We start from the raw sequence: 23744 nt of genomic DNA on the forward strand, positions 1-23744 counted from the left end.
CGCAACACATCAACACTGCAGAGTCCTGCCTGGTACTCTCCCAGGACGGAGAGCTGCCCGCATCTCTTTCCCTCAGCCTCACATACCATGAGGTACTGGAAGCAGCACCTGGAGGCTTAATAGGCCGGGGAGGAGTTGAGAGCGGCAGATAGCAGTGTGTGTGTGTGTGTGTGTGTGTGTGTGTGTGTGTACTGGGGGCGGGGGGGGGGGGGGGGCGTCTGGTGAGAGGCTTCTGCTCGGTAATGTAAGGGGTTGGGCAGCCCACGTGACTCCAGGAAGGCGGAGACAGGCTAGCTGGAGGGAGGGCTGAGAGGCCGCGGGGAGGGTGCAGATAGAGGGGCAATCTGAATAATTGAGGAGCCGTTCGGCAGCGGCGGCTGCCTCCTGCTTTCCTTTGCCGCCAGCACCCCGCATCACGGGAGAAGAGACAAACCCCGAGCTGTAAGTGAGGACCGCCAGCCATCAGCCCCGGTAGCCAGTTCATCACCTCCAGCCCTCCGGTGAGTGAACGTCCCCCTGACGCTGTAGTCTGTCCCCCTCCGTGGCCCCTGCATCCCAGCTGGAAAATGGGATGATCACCTCTTGTTGAATGAACCAGGGAGCCGGAGCCACCCGGAGCGGGTAAGCAGGAACATGGCGCGGAGGCTGAGGGCGCCCTCCGGGAAGGGGTCTCCTAGAAGGAAGGATGGAGCCGGGTCGGGGTCTCTCCGGCTCTGGCCCGGAATGGGGCCTGGATAGCATCCAGAGTTGGGGGACGCCGGGCTCCAGCTGCGGGGCTGCCAGGCAGGTCTGGCCCGCGGGAGCTAGAGGCGGAGGAGAGAGCCGCCAGCAGCGTTCGGGCCGCCCAGGTCTCCACAGACGCCGGGCCCGTCCTGTCCCCCCAGTGCCTTGGCACGCACCTTGGCTCGCGCCGCTCGGTTTTCTCGGCGTCTGAAAGAGTCCAACGAGAGAGATGCTTTTCCAGCCGAAGCCCGAAGGACGGGCGGGAACAATGTCTGCCCTTTTACATGAGAGCAAACTCTTCAAAGGGACTATCTGAGCCAGGTGACCTGACAAGGCCATGCGCTCGCAGGAGCATCTGTCCCCAGAGACCGGTGACACACCGGGGGCGACGAGGAGGACGTGATGGGTGAGGTGTCAGGGAAGCTCCCTGAACAGAGGGGGCAACCCCGGGGAGAGGACTCTCACACTTACACCTAAGTCAGAGCCCGCCCCACTTCCCCATCCCAAAGCACATCAGTGTCCTAAGAATCCAAAGGGCCAGAGTAGGGCAGTGTAGCCTCGCCGGACGCAGCCACAACCTCCTTCTAGCTCTTGAGTCAGCACCCTCCTCTCCGCGCGCCGCCCCCCCCCCCCCCCCCCCCCCGCCGCACCTACACACACACATGTATTTTGTATTGTGATTGAAAAGTAAGACAGAAGTCGCCGAATGGCTAGAAGTAAAGTGAAAGGTGGAGAAAAGGTGCAGGAATGCTGGAAAAATAGAGCCCTCACCGGGCTATATTTTAGCACTCCCCACCCCACCACCTATGCTGACTTCGGTTCTTGGGGGTCTTCAACCGAGAGGAGAAAAGGAACCGGCTCTTGGGAGGTATTCTCACCGTAGTGGCAGGGCCGGTCACTGGCCAAAGTTGACCGAGAAACACAGAATGATAACCCACCCTCCCCTCTCCCAACCCCACTCCGACCGGAGCCCCCTCCAGGAAGGGGTTCGGGAGAATGCCAGTCCAGAGAGTGGGCCACAGAGAGGACGGCGGGAGCTGTCCGCGGTGCTGAAAGTTCTCCAAGGCGGCGAGATAACACCGCCAAGGGACTGGAGGCTCACTGCTTGCCAACATTTTTCTCCAAAGCAGAAACTGTGTTAGAACCCTCGTAAAGGAAGTCAAGTGGATCAAGTGACCTAAAGAGAGGGGTAAAGGTGCTATGCATTCCCCGTTTCTCTGCCTTCCCCTTCCCCTCCCCCTCCCCCACCCCTGGTTTCCACTTGGAAGCAGGTTTTCCCCAATGCTGGGTTGAGGAGCAAGGAGCGGGTGTCACTCTAGGATCCAGCTTTGCTTACTTGAATGGGAACGAACGTGGTGCCTCATTCTGTTTTCTCTGCCTGCGCTGTGAATCTTCCTGTTGGTGAAGTGTTGGAAACACGGTGTTGTTCTGATAAACGCTACTGTGGCTTTCAAGAACCAGAGAACTGTGAGGCTGCACAAAGGAAGAGGCTTCATTAACGGAGAGACTAACTAGGCTTTCTATTCCTGGCTGAGGTTTTTCCTCTCTTCAGTACCCTTCTCTCTCCACCACGGCGTTATCTACAATGTAAATTTTGCATCCTCTAGATATAGATCTCTAAGCAGTCTTGTATGTTTGAGAGTCTTTTACATTATGGGCTAGATGAGGAATGAACTAAGCCAATTTCAGGAGGCCAAGTTAAGAGACTATTTATTAAAAAAAAAAAACAAACCTACTATATGCTGGGCCATATCATCTCATTTAAGCTTCACAATAGCTGCTAACCAAATGTATCACAAAGTTTAGAAAACTGAAGTTATGTATCTCGAATCCAGAACTTGGATTCAAATTCAAGTCTGCTTAACTCTGAAGTCCAAGCTATTTCCATGCCCTTATTTTGGCATTGACTTTGGGCAGTGGTTACTGGAGACTATAGCAAGAATCTGTCAAAGGTAGAGGACCAGCTTTGCTTTTCACAGACACTACTCTCTCTTCCAACCCTTTCCTCTTTAATCTGTTCACCCACCCACTGTCACTAACTCCCACCATACCAACTGCTTTTGTGCATGCTGCTTGAGATACCACTGTTCACACACTTGAGCTTCAGGATAACAGAAACATGACAGAGGAATAAACGGCAGGCTTTCCTGAAGAACAGCAAGGCTTCGGGGAGTCTGGAGAACTAGATTTCACTCATGCTTTCATATTTAGAATTACACCCTTGAGTTATAGGGCTGGAAAAACCTTCAAGATCATTAAGCATCATTGTTTTACAAAAAAGAGAATTTGGGAACCAAAAGATGCTTATTAGTCTAACCCACATGACTGAAAAGTTAGGACTGGAATCCAGTTGACCTGACTCCAAGGCCAGTGCCCTTTCCACTACTCCCATGATGCCTCAAATATTCTTCCATGCCTTCTCTGATTATCTTTGACAAGAATATCAGCAGGACTGAACTATATTCAGTAATTTGTTGTTTTTGTTGTTGTCATTTAGTTGCTGAGTTGTATTCGACTCTTTGCCACCCTATGAACAGTAGTTCACCAGGCTCCTCTGTCCATGGAATTCTCCAGGCAAGAATACTGGAGTGGGTTGCCATCTCCTTCTTCAGAGGATCCTCCCAATTCATGGGTTGAACCTGCATCACCTCCTTGGCAGGCAGATTCTTTTACCACTGAGCCACCTGAGAGGCACAAACACTCAAAATACAAGTAGTCCTCCTACCTAATTTTTCTTCCTGTTCTTCCCTCTCTGGTCTCACTGTTCCAGTGTTGGCTGACCGAATATAACTGAGATACCTGACCCACATTCCTCAACAACTGTTTTCCCTATACCAACAATTTGCAAATCGGGATGGTGGTATGGCATTTCTTTACTTGCCTTTATGCTGTCTATATTTCCTCTTCTATGATCTATTCTCAACAAAATAATTTTTCCAAAATCAATTACCCTTAGCATCTTCCTGTGTTCTCACAGGTACTTACTTGGCAGAGGCCTCAAAAAGATTTAGGCAGAAATAAGTGATCATCCTAAGTCCTGATATTTATCAATGCTAGGCAGTATGCTAAGTCCTTTCATAAGTCATTGAATTTTCACAATTCTGTCAAATAGACAATTTCATTAGACATGGTCCTAGAGTTCTAGTCCACTCTAACATACAACAGACTTGATACTCTATTCATTTTTGCTTGCTTCTCTTCTAGCCCATAGTAAAATCTCACTTTCATTAATTAGATTTTTGTAGCCCTAGTAATCACACTTGGCAAGATGAAATTTTTATATTCAATTGGACAGTTCTATCCTGCTCCAAAATGTAGAATTTAGAGATTCAAATTCAGTTCAAATGGCACCATTCCACTGTTTCATCTCTTAATATTTACCATAACATATTCCTCCCATTTATTATTCTTTACTTAAAGATCCCCTTATGCCTTCCTAATGCTATTACTGACATTCTGCTTCAAACCTGCTCCAGAAGCAATTAAGGCATAACTCATAATTAAATACATAACTTCTATTATATCATCACTGCGTGATTCTGCAAGGATGATGTTGCTGGGTTACTCAGTCCCAGGTACCATAAGCTTACACTGTCTAGAACCACTCTATCCAATATGGTAGTCACTAGCCATATGTAGTTATTTACCATTTTAATTAGCTAAAATTTAAATGTTAAAAATTCAGCTCCTTAATTACACTAGCCATATTTCAGCTGCTTAATAAAACCATATGTGGCCACTGACTGCCTTATTGGACAATGCAGATACAGAAAATTTCCAGCATTGCAGAAAGTTCTATTGGACAACATTTCTATAGGAAGTGCTAAAAACATCACAGCAACTGAGAATATGAAATTGGGAATAAGGACTTGGGACTCTGCTTTGAAACTTTTTCCAAGAGAAGAGAAAAATCCACCTGTGCTGAGAACATCCCCCAAAGCCCAAAGATGCTCAAGACAATAAGGCTAGGAAGGAAAAACATGTATCTCACTGAAGGAGCCGATGCCTTCTGGAGTTTAATTACACATAGATTCCTTTTTACCATAAAGTCAAATGCTCTATTTTACTGTCTTACTGGTTTCCTGAGTTCCAACTTAGAAATAACATAGCTGTTCTTATTCAGATTTCAAATTTATATATACTTTATATAAATATATATATATATTTATCTTAAGATAGATAAATAGATCTTAACAAAAGAATGGATGGTAACTTGAAAGATACTCTTTCAGAAAAAGAGCTGAGATATACTCTCAGCCTGATGTTGGTCAAGGATGCCATTCTCAGGCAATTGTTACATACGGAATCTTATTACTAAAGGAGAGCTTAGAGAAACTGTCTACTCCGGTCTCCGGCAGATCATGCTGGCTTTAATAATAAATACCACTTTGGGGGGAATCATGGTTTATTCATTTCATGGGAACTCTTTATCTCTTAGAGAGGCCTGGATTTTGGAAGAGAGAAATACATTGCCTTGGAGCTGAAAAGAGTTTAATTTTCACTGTCTTCAGCTTGAGGGATTTAACTGATTTTGTATCTCAAGAAATAAATAGAACTGACCGTGTAGCTTTGAAACTCATGCTGGTAGCATACAATCATTCACTTAATCAATAAAGTAGTTGAGGAGTGTCATATATTTGCACAGAAAGGCTGTGGTCACAGGTGTTTGGAATGCCTATAGCCTAGCACATGGGTGCTCAAAAGATATTTGCTGAATTCATACCATTGTTCCAGGTCACTTCATGCCACAAACTCATCTAGCCAAGAAATGAGTACTGCCCGTGGCATTTTCCCTTATCAAATAAAACAGGAGACAGACACAGAACATCAAATCTTACCCTGATAACCACCTTCCTAACCCCTCTGGGGGCATAGGTAGTGATGGCCAAGACAGACTGCCACTGAGAACTGTGTCTCGCTGTTCTCCTCCAGGGAACAAGGAACACATCAGTCCAAGAGTGTTTCATTTCTTTATGATGAGGCAATTTCACAAACAATACTTAAATGGAATTGTATGATACTTTTCACTTTTACCTTAAAGAGACATTTATTTCCTTAAGAAATAAATGATTGGCCTTCATGATTGTTGCAGGCAACTACTATTATTCCTAAGTTCAGAAGGGGCTTAGCTCAAAATGAAAACACATATAATAATAAAAGGAGAGCTGACAACATCACAGTTTGATTGGTCATATAATATTATCCTTTTCCAGGAATAATTGGGCTTTCCTTTACAAGTTTTAACTGGTGATTACTGACAAAAGTGAAAGAAAAACATCTTTCTATTCTAGCAAGTCATTAAGCAAATGCCTGGAATTAGCTGATTCTCACTTGCCAAAGGCAAAATATTCCAACCCAATAAACTGTCCTACAAATGAGCAAGCTGATCTCCATCATCTGTTCATTTGAAAAATTGTTTTCCTTTGTTTGTTTTAAAAATAATCAGCAAATTTAAAAAAACAATTGCATCCAGGTGTTTGAACATTTTGATGACAAAATGTTTCTCATAATTGTAAAGATTTAATTGTTCATTAGAGAAAATCTTTATACAATATATTATTGTGCCAATAGTTTGTAACAGTTGCATAACCTAACTCTCTTACTTTGCAAACAGAAAAACTGAGGCTGAGAGTGGTCACTCAAGTTAATAACAGAGGCAGAAGCAAGACCTGAGTCTTCTTTCACAATTCACTGCTCCTTGCATCTTTTAACATCATGCATCTTTTCATTAGTCATTAAAATTTTTATCAATGACTTTAGCCACCAAAACTTTACCAGAGATGCTAAGAGTAGGAAAATGAATGTATCTGGATTTCAGATTATTTCCCTTGTACCCTGGTGTGAACTACTAGTCAAGGATAGTCAACAGGTAGAAATTTCATGGCTGGTATTATAAGGCAGAAGAAAAGCATTCAAAACTTCAGAATCTTTGTTGCCAAGAATTTGAACAAGGATTTTACTTCTCTCACCTTCATTACCTTCATCTTTAAACCAAGAAATTTGGATTAAATAGTGTTTCAGGTCCCACAAGCTGTAATATTCCATGGTTCTATGAAATGAGGCTAAAGACTTGAATATGCTGTCTCACTGAGCCCAAAGAATCAAAAATAAATGAAGGATTCCTATTTTTACATCATTATTTATTGGAAGCTCTGACATGTCATGACATGTCATGCTAGTATTTCACCTAGTTACAGCAATAATGATAATGATAATGATCATGATAGCGAATACCCTTACTCTGACCCTAAATGTTGGTAATGTTATTATCCCTTTTTTACAGATGAAGAACTGGATCCTAGAGTACTTAAATAACCTGCCCCAATTCTTATTTCTTCATGGCTATGCTGGATCTTCACTGCTACACATGGGCTTTCTCTAGTTGTGGAGATTGGGGGCTGCTCTCTAGCTGCAATACTCAGACTTCTCATTGCAGTGGCTTCTTTTGTTGTGGAGCATGGGTTCTAGGGCGTGCAGGCTCCAGTAATTGTGGTACACGAATTTAGTTGCCTTGTGGCATGTGGAATCTTCCCAGACCAGGGATAGAACCCATGCCCCCTGTGTTGGCAGGCAGATTCTTAACCACTGGGCCACCAGGGAAGTCTGACACTTCCTCTTTGAAAACCACTAGTCTCTCAGATAACTGATATGAATCATTTTTAGGCCACAACATACAAGCCCCTTCTCTGGGGAATTTTCACTTTACCTACATTTTCTGGCTAGAATAGCAATCACAAGGTGAATAGAATTCCAGGTTTCTGGTTCTGATGAAGTTACATAGGGATCTGTATTGTCTTTCTGCAAGATGGCTCTTGTCCTTCTGTAAGTTACGCCACTGATCAATTGTTTCGGTAGTTCAGTACTGAATGTTGTTGCTTTGCACCATGCTGCTTTTCCCAGAGTACATGAACTGCCTGCACTGCCAGAAATGAATGAATGCTGGTGCAGGATCCATCACCTTTTAACACTACAAATGTCAGCCTACCACATCTTCACTGTTCAGTAGAGTTTTCTGGCATTTACCTCCAGGTTTTTTACTCAGAGTGACAATCTAGACAGCTTTTAAGGAAGAGAAGGAGAGCTTCCAGAGTGTCATTTCCTAGTGATGGGCTTCTATCAAAAATAAGACTCAAATTTTCAAAATCATGTGTAGAATTCATTTTCTTCTCATTGCTGCTAAGTCACTTCAGTCGTGTCTGACTCTGTGCGACCCCATAGACGGCAGCCCACCAGGCTCCCCTGTCCCTGGGATTCTCCAGACAAGAACACTGGAGTGGGTTGCCATTTCCTTCTCCAATGCATGAAAGTGAAAAGTAAAAGTGAAGTCGCTCAGTCGTGTCCAACTCTTAGCGACCCCATGGACTGCAGCCTACCAGGCTTCTCTGTCCATGGGATTTTCCAGGCAAGAGTACTGGAGTGGGGTGCCATTGCCTTCTCCATTCTTCTCATTAACCCTATCTTAATACCAAATTAGTCAAATAGAATACATGACAGTATCTATCTACCTCACTGTGGGTTTTAACGTATATTAAATCTGCTCTTCATATCACAAAAAGGGCCAATGAGATACTCCTTGTGAACCATAAAGTCTTTACAAAGGAAAGGATGGATTTTCTGTCCTTTCTGTTCTTTTCAAAAATAGCTCTTCTCTTCAAAAAATAGCTCCAGTCCTGAACCTGACTTCACAGCTATATCAAAGTCTTTAGGGTTAAGATCTTAGACCTAAGCTTGCACATCTAGAAAATGCTTATTAACAATAAGGGAGGCTTCCTGGTTCCTTCTAAAATCAATAGTTCTCAAACTCAGGTGCTATCTCACTAAAGGGTATTTTTTTTTTTTATTCTTACAAACACTGGGGGTAGGGGGAGGTATTATCACTGGCTTTGGCAGCCTGGGATCAGGGATGCTAAATATCCTGCATCAGCAGGACAACCCTGCACAATTAAAAAAAAAAAAAATCCCACCTGAAATGCCAATAGCACTCCTCCTGCACTGAGAAATCATGCTCAAAGTGAGATGCTGTTCCAGCTTCCTAATTCCCCAATTGATACAGAGAATTTACTTTAGTATCCTTCCCCAGATGGAATGCAACCAATGTGAAGTCTACAGCAGCTTAGATGCATTACTGGGATTTCAGTAATTTTATTGAATTCAGGGCTGGTTCATGCCCTGAATCATGAAGTCTATTGTCACAGCTACAAGAAACCTCAGAAATCACCCCAACCAGCCTTCTCCCTTCCCTATGTTTTAAAGATGAAGTAATTGAAACCCAGAAATGTTAAGTGACTTGCCTAAGGTCAGCCAGCAAATTAGTGACAGGACCAAGACTAGAGTGCGGTCCATCCTCTTTGTTGATAGCATTTTGCCCTGCTCTGTACTGCCTTCAGGAATTTTATTCATCCTTGGAGCACAATCCAGTGTAACACACAGTGTGATTATTAAGTATTTATGAAGCTCCAAGTTTTCCACTGCTCACTATTGAGATATGGTTCCTTCATAACAACCAGGTAAGAGATCAGATCCTGGGCTACTTCTATACAAGAGCATTCTTCTTAGAAATACAGATAAGCAGCATACCCAACACATGGGCACAGCCATTCTTCCCCCGCCTCACACACCCTCCCCTGCCTCCTCGTTTCAAACTGCCAGAGATTATAGAGGCACAGCCTGAACAGAAGGCATCTTAATCTCCGGTGATTCTGTAAATAATATGCTGTTCATGCTTGCATATAAATGATCACAGCCTCTCTACTTTCCAGATGAGGGAGACTTCAGAAAGATGAAGGTGCCTGCACACAGAGCATGTCAGAGAGAGGATTTTCAGATTCCAAGCACCAGCTCTCATTGTAGCAGGGTTAAATTTTTCACCCATCTGCACATTCCTAATTATTTATCCAGGCTTATGGTCTTAAATTTCACCTCACAGTCAAGTTAGTTTGTGCATATTTAGATTCTCAAATTGCTTATTTCCTACTTTCCATTCTCTGGACACCGTTCTTCTACCTCTCATCCAATATACATCCAATAGAGATCATCTAAACCAACCCACTCAATTTACAAGAGATGAAACTCTATCTCTGAAAGCCAGAGAGGCAAAGCTGCCAGTTCAAGGCTAGATTCTCTGACTCCCACCCCCATGCTTTTCCCTCCACACCAAGCTGCGACTTTCCAAGGGTAGGTAAAAGAGCATCTTCCCACTCCCCACACACCTCCCATTCATTGACCAACCCCATAAGGATGGATGGAAATGACTAACTGCACTGTGCTCTGATGCATATTCCAGGACCTTATTTAGAATATCCACAACTTAGTATCTCTCACTTTGTATTGATCCATCTATCATATTAAGAAGCTGGTTATAGAGGACACTTTCTAGTCCAGAGGGTATATATAATCAATATCATCAAGGCAGAGATCACCACAGAAAACTGTGCTCGAGAAAAAAGAGGGCATGATCCATGGCTCCCATCACTTGATAATGGAGCAAAGTTCATCCTGCATTCACTGTAAATGGCAGGTCATTGGATTCATAATCCCAGAAAGCAGATAACCGGGTAAATGGGTAGGCTGAAAAGAGTAAGAAAGTTAAAAAGGACAACTCCTAAACCATGTCTGCTTTAGGAGCAAGGTGTTTTTCCTGAATTGATCAGCATGTGTTCATGCTAAGTTGCTTTAGTCGTGTCCAACTCTTTGCGACCCAATGTACTGTAGCCCACCAGGCTGCTGTCCATGGGATTCTCCAGGCAAGAATACTGGAGTGGGTTGCCATTTCCTTCTCCAGGGAATTGATTAGCATGGTACATTTAATTTAATGTACACAAGGCTTACAATAATAGGGTTTTTCTTTTTTTTAGAAAATCAATGAAACATTTTCTATTTAAATTCATTCTGAAGAATCATTTAAAAACAAAAACAGGTGGTGTTTCAGTAAAAATTGCACTGAAAAGAGAATTGGTGAAGAAATCTAAGAACCAGCTTCTCAGGCAGGGCTTCACACCGTCATGATTGTCTCATCGTCTGACCAGGCTTATTAGGTTTAGAAACCTGATTTTATCAGTTCTATCAAAAGTCTTCTAGCTCTGCAGAGCCAAGCCATGTTCCCCAAATCCCAAGAGAATGACCTGATAACTAGATGCCAACACAGTCACTTCTAATGTAGGATGCTTTCAAGTATTGCCCAGGTCATTCCCATCCTGGTATTAGGATAGTAAGAAAACCGAACAAGTCATAGAAGATGACTTGAGAGCACAAGATCAGGATCAGTGGAGTTGGAGAAGCAGTCTCAGGAAATCTACCATCCACCCTGAAACAGGGACTAGAGAATTCTTCCAAATTCCACCAAGAACACCTTTCAGATTACTGGAATATTGGGCCCTCCAAGTGGAGGATCTTGTTTCCCCTTTCTCTAGTGTTAGAGAAACTTTGGAAAATTATTTCAGTAGAAGGTAGACTTTAGCTTCTGTGCATCCCTCATCTTCTGTTAGGATATTATTTCATACATGTTATAACTTCTTAACTCATAGCTTGTCTTATATTTAGTTACATTCTAGTCTCCTTTAGGGAGTTTTGGTAGATGCCCCAGTTTAACCACCAGTCATGAATAAGTCACCCTAGTGGCTGGGTTATTTCTAAGGGGCAAATCTCTTGTATTTTGCACATATTCTATTTATTCCACTTCTCAGAGGGTGCCATGATCTGACCTCGCTCTGAGAGCACTGGGTCTGGTGTATACTTGTCAGTAATCTTCATGTGTGGACCCTGACATTTGAAACTGTATTCATTAGTCACTCTCAACACAGAAAACATTCATGGGGTGACTATGACTCATCCACAAAAATGCCAAAGGAATCAACTCTCAAAAGGTTTTTTTAAAAAAAATCAGACACCATTGTTACCTCTGACAGAGGTCAAACAATCATTTAACTATTTTTATTCTCCCCTTGAGCAGGCTAGTTATCCTAGTTCCAAGCAAGCATAAACTGCAACAGACGGTCTGGGATTCATCTTAAGTTCTTTCCTAGTCACACAGACTTTTGACACACTTTCTATTCCAGCATCAGAACATAGAGGAGGAAAATATCTGAATGAGTATAGACTGTTGTGCCAGAAATAAGTTCCTAATATAGACAACTAAAACATGCCACCATAGAACTTAACTGTCAAAACAGAAACAAGACTTCTCCATTTCAATACTGTCTTAGTGACTAGCCTGTGTTCTTCTTTTCTGCCCCCAAGTCTATTCCAAACCAGTTGTAAATAAATATTATGGTGCCAACACAGTAATACTAGGTATCTGGGGAGAACCTTCAGTTGAGCTTTGTGATGTCGTCTCTTTACACACGTGATTCCAATATGGCAAGTTACTGAAGTCAGGGATAATTACATAGCTACATCATAATACTTCTGACAATAGTCACAACAGCTCAGTTCAGTTCAGTTCAGTCACTCAGTCGTGTCCGACTCTTTGCAAACCCGTGAATCACAGCACACCAAGCCTCCATGTCCATCACCAACTCCCGGAGTTCACTCAGACTCACGTCCATTGAGTCGGTGATGCCATCCAGCCATCTCATCCTCTGTTGTCCCCTTCTCCTCCTGCCCCCAATCCCTCCCAGCATCAGTCTTTTCCAATGAGTCAACTCTTCACATGAGGTGGGCAAAGTACTGGAGTTTCCGCTTTAGCATCATTCCTTCCAAAGAAATCCCAGGGCTGATCTCCTTCAGAATGGACTGGTTGGATCTCCTTGCAGTCCAAGGGACTCTCAAGAGTCTTCTCCAACACCATAGTTCAAAAGCATCAATTCTTCAGCGCTCAGCCTTCTTCACAGTCCAACTCTCACATCCATACATGACCACTGGAAAAACCATAGCCTTGACTAGACGGACCTTTGTTGGCAAAGTAACGTCTCTGCTTTTGAATATGTTATCTAGGTTGGTCATAACTTTCCTTCCAAAGAGTAAGCGTCTTTTAATTTCATGGCTGCAGTCACCATCTGCAGTGATTTTCACATGTACTCATTTAATCCGAGGAGTAGGTATATTTATCCCAATTCTTCATATGAGAATTATCAATTTTAAATGACGTGCCCAAGGTCTCAGAGCCAGATACAGATCTGTGCTACCTGACACCAAAATCCTCCCCATTCATACTACTCATCCACAGTTTTCTTAATTAGTTTATTTATTTTAATTGGAGGATAATTACTTTACAATATTGTGATGGGTTTTGCCATACATCAACATGAATTAGCCACAGGTGCACACGTGTCCCCCAATCCTGAACCCTCCTCCCACCCCACTCCCCACCCCATCCCTCTGGGTTCTCCCAGAACACCGACTTTGAGTACCCTGCTTCACACATTGAACCTGCACTGGTCATCTATTTTAAATATGGTAACATACATGTTTCAATGCTATTCTCTCAAATCATCCCACCCTCGTCTTCTCCCACATAGTCCAAAAGTCTGTTCTTTACATTTGCGTCTCTTTTGCTGTCTTGCATATAGGGTCATCATTATTGTCTTTCTAAATTCCATATATATACATTAATATACTGTATTGGTATTTCCCATTCTGACTTACTTCACTCTGTATAATAGGCTTCAGTTTCATCTACCTCTTCAGAACTGACTCAAATGCGTTCTTTTTTATAGCTAAGTAGTATTCCATTGTGTATATGTACCAAAACTTCTTTATCCATTCATGTACTGATAGACATCTAGGTTGCTTCTATGTCCTAGCTATTGTAAACAGTGCTACAGTGAACATTGGGGTACATGTGTCTCTTTCAATTCTGCTTTCTTTGGTGTGTATGCCCAGCAGTGGAATTGCTGAATCATATGGCAGTTCTATTTCCAGTTTTTTAAGGAATCTCCACACTGTTCTCCATAGTGGCTACACCAGTCTGCATTCCCTCCAGCAGTATAAAAGTGTTCCCCTTTCCCCACAACCTCTCCAGCATTTACGGTTTGTAGACTTTTTGATGGCAGCCATTCTGACCAGTGTGAGATGAAACCTCATTGTGGTTTTGATTTGCATTTCTCTAATAATGAGTGATGTTGAGCAACATTTCATGTATTTGTCAGCCATCTGAATGTCTTCTTTGGAGAAATGTCTGTTTAGTTCTTTGGCCCACTTTTTGATTGGGTCATTTATTTTTCTGGTATTGAGCTGCATGAGCTGCTTATATATTTTGGAGATTAATTCTTTGTCAGTTGTTTTGTTTGCTATTCTCTCCCATTCTGAAGGCTGTCTTTTCACTTTGCTAATAGTTTCCTTCATTGTGCAAAAGTTTTTAAGTTTAATTAGATCCCATTTGTTTACTTTTGTGTTTTGTTTTTTTTTTCCATTACTCTGGGAGGTGGGTCATAGAGGATCTTGCTGTGATTTATGTCAGAGAGTGTTCTGCCTCTCTTTTCCTCTCAGAGTTTAATAGTTTCTGGTCTCACATTTAGATCTTTAATCCATTTTCAGTTTATTTTTGTGTAACTTATCCACAATTTTAAAAGTCTCTCTGAGACAGACTGATCCTAATATATCTTACATGAGTACACAGATGACAAGAATGGCTCTGCAAGTGCACTTACCTTCGTGGCCTTATCAGAGGAGTTAGACCCAGAGGTCCAAAGGTTTCACGTGGAACCGTGAAAAAGTCATACTTTTTCTAGGCCTCAGTCTTTCCATCTAAGAAAGATAAATAATAGTGGCTCTTTAGTAATTCACTCATTCAACAAATATTCTAAAAACTGAAGTGACAGTGGAAAAAAACACAGGTTAAGAGTTGTTAATAAAAATAGGAACCCCTGTTCAGATTATTGTTGCTAAAATAAAGATAATACTAAGTGCCAATGGCCTAGGGTATGTGGAAGACTGCATTCAAGATTGTTTTGGGTTAGTTTCTTAATCAGCAAAGCAGTTTGAAATCTCATGTATCTGTCAAATAAAACTACAGGCCCAACTGACCAACATAATGCAAGTTGTTACTTATGAAAAACAATAGCCTGGATCCTCAAGGTTCCTGTGAATGGTTTCTAAAGACAAATTTGTCCTAAGCGATGAACAATACATCTTTAGACTTAAATTATTACAGAACTTCAAAGTGCCTTTTTATTTGCCTAAGGAACTCATTTCTTTCAGTGAAGGCTGAGATCACGTGATTACCCAAAGCAAGAACACAGTACAGGAAGACTAATAATCTATAATGGCAAAAGAGATATCTATTAAGCAAACAGAATGGGCAATTTGAAATGAAGGGAAGTAAGGCCATTTTGAAAGGCCATTTTGTTCAGTTTAAGAAAATTCTTGAGTTTAATCTTGCTGGAACTAGTGAATGTTAAGAAAACACTGAATGAGAGAGTAAAAAAGAAAACTTGCTGTTCAGTTGCTAAGTCGTGTCTGACTATTTGTGACCCCATTGATTGTAGCGCTTCAGGCTTCCCTGTCCTTCACTATCTCCCGGAGTTTGCTCAAACTCATATCCATTGAGTCAGTGATGCCATCCAACCATCTCATCCTCTGCCGCCCCTTTTCTCCTCCTGCCCTCGATCCTTCCCAGCATCAGGGTCTTTTCTGATGACTCTTCACATCAGGTGGTCCAAGTACTGGAGCTTCAGCTGAAGTCAACCCACAAAAAGGAGGGGGAAGAGATGGCATTCTTCCTAAAGCACTTTCCCTAGAAAGGAAGAGTTGAAGTGGGAGGTGCAGAGGCGTTTGCTGGGCGGTGAGAAGTGAAATGTGTTTCCTTCCCCTCAATCAAAGACTTTACCGTGTCCCAGGCTTGAGAGTAAGAGACATCGCACACATAACTAAGCAGATGGCTCTTTCTTCAGTTCTGAATCATCCAATTTGTCCCCAGTTTTCAGAAGTCACTTGGCAAAAGGCATCATCATGAAGCCATTAACTAATGATTGCAAATTCACCAAGCCTAGAAGCCTAATTTATACACAGGAAACTATTTGGACTTTTAAAGTAATTTTCTCCTGTTAAGAAAAGGGGCATCAAGCCTTTCTTGGCATAAAAACAAAACAAACACAGACTCAAAAAATCAAGGGGGAAGCACTGGCATTAGAAAATGAAGGAAATTTGCCAGCCTAATCTCGCAGCTTAGCTTGTTTGCAAGGCCAGTTTCTAGTCAAAAAGTAGGATAATAAGAGTTGTAAACAGAATGTTAAAATGTGATTTATGACTGGACTGTGTCATATCACTCAAGGTGATCCATTTTAACTTAGCTTTAAATATCAAAGCAAAGTTCTCAGTGTTGGCTTTTTTGTTTGTTTTTTAATGAACTATAAGGAGGTCCTTATTGGAATTTATTTGCTGCTCAGCTGCTTGCAGTTTTTTGGAGAAGTGTTTCATTACAAGCTCTATGGCTATAAGATTAGTAAAACTCATCTCTCCTGGACCTTGAATGCTGAGCTAAGGGGATTAAGCTTTAAGCCACAAGCGCTGGGAGCCACCAAAGGTTTTAGTATGGTGAAAGTTATGACCAGAAGAGTAAGAGAAGGTTCTGGCAACAGTGAGTGGGATAGCTGAGGGAGACAGAGAGAGGAGGGGAACAGAAAAGTCAAGTCAGGAGATTGTCAAAAACATTCAAAAGAAAGAGCATTTCATAGCTGCAGAATCAGGGGCCATTGTTATTTCTTGGCTGGTGTTAAATCATGTTGCCTGGAACTGGAGATGAGCACAGCTCCCAGGACTAGGGCTCAAGAGCGCCCTCTCCTTGACTTCACACCTGACCCACGCCCTCCCTCTCCTTTCTGTCAGCTGACTGGAACCCCTCTCCACTCATGGTGAAAGGGTTGGTGGGGATGGGCTGGAGTGCAGAGAGAGGTAAACCAGAGGAGCTTTGCCTGCCTGGAACCAAGACGGTGCCAAGAAGGCACCACAGGGAAGCAAAGCAGGGGTGGTGGTTTCAGGCCAGCCTCTCTAGCAGTGTGTGCCTCACCTCGCACAGGTTACTTTGCTTTTCTGGGCCTGAGATGCCCCAACCTTCGAACAGAAAGGCTACTGTGGATGCTTGCCATGGTTCTTTCCAGCTTGAGAATTTATAAAATCAGCAGTGCGTTATTAATTTAAAGATGCATTTCATGGACCACATTTAATTTAGTTCAATTCCAGGGCGGACACTGTGCAAAATGCCAAAGGGTTTGATTTCCTCCTTTTATTCCCCACCACTCCATTTCTTGTATTTTTCCATTATTTCTCAGATACAGTATTTTTCCCCCGTTCCTTTTTTTTTTTTTTTTCCTCCATTTTCCAGTGGTAGCAGGGAGGGGGCTGTTTCCATAAGACAAGACACTGGGATCATCTGTTTATTGACAGGACAAGGGACTAGCCCGCCAGCTCTTTTGCACATCATTCTGCTGATGTCCCGTAGTCCTGTACCAGCAGGAAGAGGAAGTTGAACTCAACCTCCCTTCTGACTTTTATTTTTTAATCACTGCTTTCTCCACCAAACTGCAGGCTTCCAGATGTTCTAGGCAACTCTCCCTCACTGCCTACAGGTCAAGCAAGATGATTGCTGTTACCCACTTTTCCCTAGGAAAACAAATAAAGAAGGAGGCTATTTATACTGTCTTGCTGTAGTTTAACTTGACAATAATTAATACGCATGTGCATATGTACACACACAGCCCAGCCTCTTGAATGCAACTGCATCTGTTTAACCTTGGCCTACTCAACTCTAACCAGAGAGCAGGGCCATGGAGGCCTCACTCCCAAGGAAACAACTGAACCCTGAATTAGTCACCTGTCTTTTAGTCCCCTGAGCTACTATTCCATTTGAGAACTATCAAATACTTGTCTTGCTCATCTCAGTTGAAGCTGAGCTCAGCTAGGGTCTCCCCTATTTTACTGCCCCACCCAACCCCCAACCCCAGCCTAAGGCTTTCAACCCCCAACTCAGTATCTCACTTCCTACACCAGCCTGGTTAATATTCTAAGCACAACTTCTAAAGAAAGAGAAACAGGCCAGCAGAGGAAGCGAGAATCTATTTCTTCCAGTGCTCACAGCCTAAGGAGGCTAGAGATTTTCTCCTAACAATCCAGGATTCTGCGATGAGAACCAGGTTATTGGGTAGCTAGAAATACTTCAAAAATAAAACACTCAACACCCAAGAGAGGCCTACGTGGATGTACATGGAGCCCAAAGCTGGAGAGATGAGAAAAGACTTTAGGAAAGACTACCAAAAAAGTATTATAGAAAATGTAAATTATTATTAAAATTAGAGGGAGCAGTTGATCCAGCCCCATCTCCTAGAGCAATAACAATAATATCTGTATTTTAATCTAGTACATACCACACACTTCATATACATTAACATGAATTAGCACAAAAATCCTACTAAAGTGGGCATTTTTATGCTCTTTTTTTTTTTTTTAAAGAAAAGCTCTTCCCTGGTGGCTCAGATGGTAAAGAATCTGCCTGCAATGCAGGAGACCCGGGTTTGATCCCTCAGTCAGGAAGATCCCCTGGAGAAGGGAATGGCAACAAATTCCAGTATTCTTGCCTGGAGAATCCCATTGACAGAGAAGCCTGGAGGGATATAGTCCATGGGTTCCCAGAGAGTCAGACAAAACTGAGCAGACTAATACTTTAGATAAAGAAACCAGGCTTAGAAAGACCATAACTCTAACACAGATCTGTCTAACTTCAGAGACTAGAGATGATTACTTCTGCAAAAAATAAACTGCTGAAACTTAAACTTGGTAAAATAAAACCAAAGCCAGTGTACTGGAGGCAGACCTTTTGGGTCCAGGGAACAGCAGTGTGACCCTGGGCACATCCTTTAGGTCACACTTTCTTGTCTATGAAATACAAGTTTGGGATCCAATCATTTCTTCCAACCCAGCACCTGGGAGTGAGCTTTATAGTCCCTGCATGTCTCAGCCACAGGAGCCAACAGCTAAAATCTTAGCTTAGCACCACAGATCTCTAACAACAGGAAGTGCCACTTCAGAGGCTCTGGAAATGACTCAGAAAATCATTCTGTTCTCCAAAGAGAACCTATAATTTATACGACTGTGATTATCCCACTGGTCAGGGCCTAGGTAACATTCAGCATTCCATTCCATGGCACTCTGACAACACTGGAGACAGGAGCTGTGCTCAGTTTTTTTAAATACATGTGTTTAAAGCAGATAGTAACTCAAAAATGAAACAGGGTAAAAAAATCAATATTACAACCCACACATTCCTCTTATGTGAGAACCCATGACAAGAACATGTTAATGGCAGGGAGGGCTGGGGTTATTTACCAGCAAGGAGTCTTCATTTAATAAAAGGAGTCACCAGGATTCCTAAATAGCGTATGTTTATAGTCTGCAGAGACTGAACTTGATGGAGAGATAGACACTAAACCAATGGTGACTGAATGCAGATCAAAACCAAAGTGAGAATATGTGTTATTTTAATTGAAAATAAGATATCCTGTTTACAAAGGTTTGCTTTACACATAAGTGTTAGGAACCAGTGTTTGCTGAACGGATGTGAGTGTCCCTTTGGTATGGCAGGAGCCCTCTAGGTACAAATCTACACAGAGGGGCTGGATGCACACAGGTGAGGGAGGGAGAAAGAGAGGTGGAGGCGAGATGTGAGGGAGCCTCATTTCTGCTTAGAAAGGCATCATGGCAGTAAAAATTTGTATTGACTTAAAATAAAAATGGATGTTGCTAGAAAAGAGGATGATATATGGTGCAATTCTTTGAGTTAAACAACCAAAAATGAACCTTTGTCTAAGCCATCTAGAATATCAATAGGGCTTCTTCGGTCAGTATGTTAACCATTAAAGAGAGTTTGACAAGCAAAAGCAATATTTCTTGTAGCAAGGCCGGCAATCAGACAATGCTAGCATAAACAACGTCCCCCAGGAGGAATCGGAAATCTCATTACTGCCTTTGTGGTTTACCATGTCCTGACCCACAAACAACCAAACATTACCAACAACACACTGTGGATCGCCTTTTAAAGTTTATACCCCCTTTTCATGTGGCATTTCTTATTTAATCCTCTTCACAACTCTTCAGGGTAAGCAGAGCCAATATATTATCTTTGTTTTGAAGACAAAGAAACAGGTTCAGAAAGGTAGACGGATTTGTTTAAAGACATACACTTTTTCTGTAACAGGTTAATCTAAAACCCTGGAGTTCTGACTCTTAGTCCAATGCTCTCTCCACAATACCCCAGTAGGATCTGAGGCTTGGAGTACTCTCTTTCATAGGCTTACGTGAAGGCAGCTCATATGTTTTGTGTGAAGATACAGATACAGCAATTTCCCACACTGGGAAGTTTGTGAATCAGTAAACAAATATTTGTTGCAAGAAGTCTGCTCGATCGTATATTAACACTGAAGAAGACTAAAACATGGGCCATGTCCTCAGGAAGCTGATAGCTGTGAGGCCTAGACTGTGAAGGGACTTGAAACCACAAGATGTATTATCAAAGTAGTATTAGCATCAGTTAAGCCTCAGAGAATGAAGAGGTGAATCAGAAGGGGAAATGGGAGAAAGAGGGGAAGAAGGGTTAGTACCCAGGACGGGGCACTACTGCTTAAGGACATGAAGGCCCACACATGAGGGACAGTAGATTTAGGCCCCCTGGAAGAGGGGAGTTGGAACTGAGATACCCACACAGATCTAGGACTTTCAAAGGACCTCATCGTCAGTGAAAGGAAACACAAGAAAAATCCTACTCACCCATCAGTGATCATCAAGGGAGCTGGTCTCTGCCCAGAGTTCTGAATACAAAACAAAAAAGGCTTGCATGAGAAACCAAAACCTTAGCCTTTCCACAAAAGGGTGGAGTCTAGATTCACAGTACTCACTCAGTATGAGAATTCCAAGGCTAAGAATTTAACATAAAGACTGGGCCACAAATACCCATAAGGCACCTTTCACAAAGGCTTCCCAGGTGGCCCAGTGGTAAAGAATCTGCCTGCCAACGCTGGAGACAAAGGAGACATGGATTTGACCTTTGGGTCAGGAAGATCCCTTGGAGGAGGAAATGTCAACCCACTCCAGTATTCTTGTCTGGAGAATCCCATGGACAGAGGACTCTGTTGGGCTACAGTCCATGGGGTCACAAAGAGTCAGACACAACTGAGCAAGTAAACAATGAGAACCTTGCAGAAGAAAAATGCAAAAAACTCTGAAAGGATACTCTGACCACCCAGGCCAGATGGGATATCCCAGACAAAAGAAACTCCACTGAAGTTTGCTCACAACCAATAATTTAAAAACAAAAAAGAAATATTCTCCAACGAGTCAGAATGGGTAACACAAAGAACTGGAGATTATCCCAAGAACCTGAGCATTACTCCAATTAAATTCTCTTTTGAAGCAAATTTTACATTAGCTATCAGAAGTGGAGAGAAACAGCATGGGAGGTCTACATTTGCCATGATATTTTAGCGTTTTCCATTTCAGGTTCTGAAAACCATCCCTCTTTATTTTGAAGATTCTGTTGGCCAAATAAGTTCGATAGCTGTAAGTCTCCATGACACCATGATAAAATGAACTTTAAAAAAGAAAAGAAAGAAAGAAAAGCCACAGATCTAGAAAAGATACATTCACTGTATCTAACTAACAAAGGATTAGTATAAATCACATGTATTTTAAAATTCCTACAGATGAATAAAAAAAAGAAACAACACAATAGAAAACGGGCAAAGATTAGAAACAAGCAATTCACAGAAAAGGTAAAGAAAAAAAAAGACCTACTTAACAAATTGAATAATCAGAGAAATACTTAACAAAGTAAACCCACTGAAGTCTTTCTAAACCTTTCGTTTAAGCAACAATTTTAAAGTCTCATAACACCAGGTGTTGGTGATGATGTGCAGAAACAAGAAGTCTTACATATGTCTGATGGAAGAACAAATTTCTGCAACCACTTCAGAAAGAAATTTGGCAATATATTGTAAGTTAAAGTTACTTTACACCCCAGTAACTCCAAGCACACATGTGTAAGGAGACGTACTTTGCCAACAAAGGTTCATATAGTGAAAGCTATGGTTTTTCCAGTGGTCATGTATGGATGTGAGAGTTGGACTAAAAAGAAGGCTGAGTGCCAAAGAATTGATACTTTCAAACTGTGGTGCTAGAGAAGACCCTTAAGAGTCCCTTGGACTGCAAGGAGATCCTGAAGGAAATAAACCCTGAATACTCACTGGAAGGACTTGATGCTGAAGCTGAACCTCCAATACTTCGGCCACCTGGTGCAAAGAGCAGACTCATTGGAAAAGACTCTGATGCTGGGAAAGATTGAGAGCCAGAGAAGAAGGGAGTGACAGAGGATGAGATGGTTGGATAGATCACTGACTCAATGGACATGAGTTTGAGCAAATTCTGGGAGATGGTGAAGGACAGGAAAGCCTGGTGTGCTGTAGTACATGGGGTCACAAAGTTGGACACAGCTTAGCAGTTGAACAGCAACAGTTCAGTAAGAGATTACACCTGAGTTATAATAGATTATCTAGACCTAGAGACAGATTAACTTCAAAATTAAAACTCTGAGTGAAAACGTTAGTTGATACTATTTTTAAACATTTTAAACACAAACAAAACAATCTATAAGGATACAACTTATGTGATTTAAAAAATGTTTAAAACATCTGTGGGGATGATGAATATCATCTCCAGGATAGTAGTTACCTCTACAGAGAAAGAAGGAAGCAAGGAAATAGAAGAGTCTTAGCTATTGATTGGTACCTTTTATTGATTTCCAGAAAGAAAGCTCTATAGCAAAATTGGTAAAAATCTGTTAAATAGGAGCAGTTATCATTTTGCTTTCTAAACTTTTTTTAAAAAGTAGTTTTATTTATTTATTTCTGGCTGTGCCGGTTCTTCATTGCTGCACGGGCTTTTCTGTAGCTGTGGTGAGTGGGGGCTACTCTCTAATTGCGGTGCATGGGCTTCCCATTGTGGTGGCTTTTCTTGTGGCTCCTGGGCTCTAGAGCACAGGCTCAACAGTTGTGGCACATGGGGCTTAGTTGCTCCACTGACATGGGGGATCTTCCCAGATCAGGGATCACTGGCAGGCTGATTCTTTACCCCAGAGCCACTAGGGAAGCCTCTGCTCTCTACATTTTGCCTATGTCTGAAATATTTCATAATGTAAATTTTTTAATGTTTTATTTTAAAAGTTGACGCACTGTGCCTAGCCCCATATCAGAGAGCAAGATGGCCTCAGTGAGGTTGGCAGGGACTGAGAAAAGTTTTCCTAACCATTACTGAGAGAGAGTAGAATTTAGAGGTCATGGTCCCACGGAGAGAGACAAGGAATGAGACCATAAGGTACACCAGGCAGGGCTCTCACACACCCCTACCAGCCCAGTTGGATCAGGGCTTGTTTATTCAGAGACTGGAGACCTCAGCAGCTATAGCCACAGGCGCTTTGTCTTGGAAGGAAGTTCCTAGTCCCAGTGGACAATTCAGCCTGGCCAGAGGGTTGGCAAAGACTGAGCTGGTGCTTCTTACCTCTGCAATGCCAGTTTGATTTGGTTGTTAATTATACACTGTGTGAGACTGAAGTCCCACCTAATAAAGCCAACCATAGTGTGGCCTCCCAAATTTGAAAGAGGGGTGGGTGGAGAGGAACTCTGCATGTTATTAGTTGAATCTATTTGCTTGTTTTATAACCTAGGTATTAGAATTAGTATTTTTTTTTTTTAATCTATGGCATTCACTTAAAACAGGACTTAATAAATATCCCATTCTTGATTCAAGCAAACTAATGAGTGTTCATGGGTGAAAAAATTTTTTCTAGAGAAAAAGAAAGGAACAAAAATATGCTCTGAATGCTACATCTCTTACATGAAAATAATTTGTAAACTGATATAACAGTAGGCATGTTAAAGTGAGAGACTATAGTCTTCTTCCTCCTGCCTAAATTTTTTATAAGTTAGTTATCACTTTTTTATAGTAACAGAATTTTTAAGAAAAAGGAGTAACACTGTATTTCTGAAATCAATTAGTTCTACTGATTGAGAGAAATAGATCTTTTCTGGTGCCTAGAAGAGAATCTT

The 23744-nt window shown here is 42.1% G+C and overlaps 1 protein-coding gene across 1 annotated transcript in view; it reads left to right on the forward strand.

Annotated features, from left to right (window-relative positions):
* Window positions 1–289: 289 nt before the first annotated feature.
* Window positions 290–23744, forward strand: part of SLC7A14 (solute carrier family 7 member 14) — a 115798-nt gene continuing 92343 nt past the window's right edge. Inside the window, exon 1 of the mRNA XM_019967817.2 lies at window positions 290–500. The gene's annotated coding sequence lies outside the window, so the exon portion shown is untranslated. The remainder of the gene's footprint in view (window positions 501–23744) is intronic.

The sequence above is a fragment of the Bos indicus genome, chromosome 1, assembly GCF_029378745.1.
Source record: "Bos indicus isolate NIAB-ARS_2022 breed Sahiwal x Tharparkar chromosome 1, NIAB-ARS_B.indTharparkar_mat_pri_1.0, whole genome shotgun sequence".
Lineage (NCBI taxonomy): Eukaryota > Metazoa > Chordata > Mammalia > Artiodactyla > Bovidae > Bos > Bos indicus.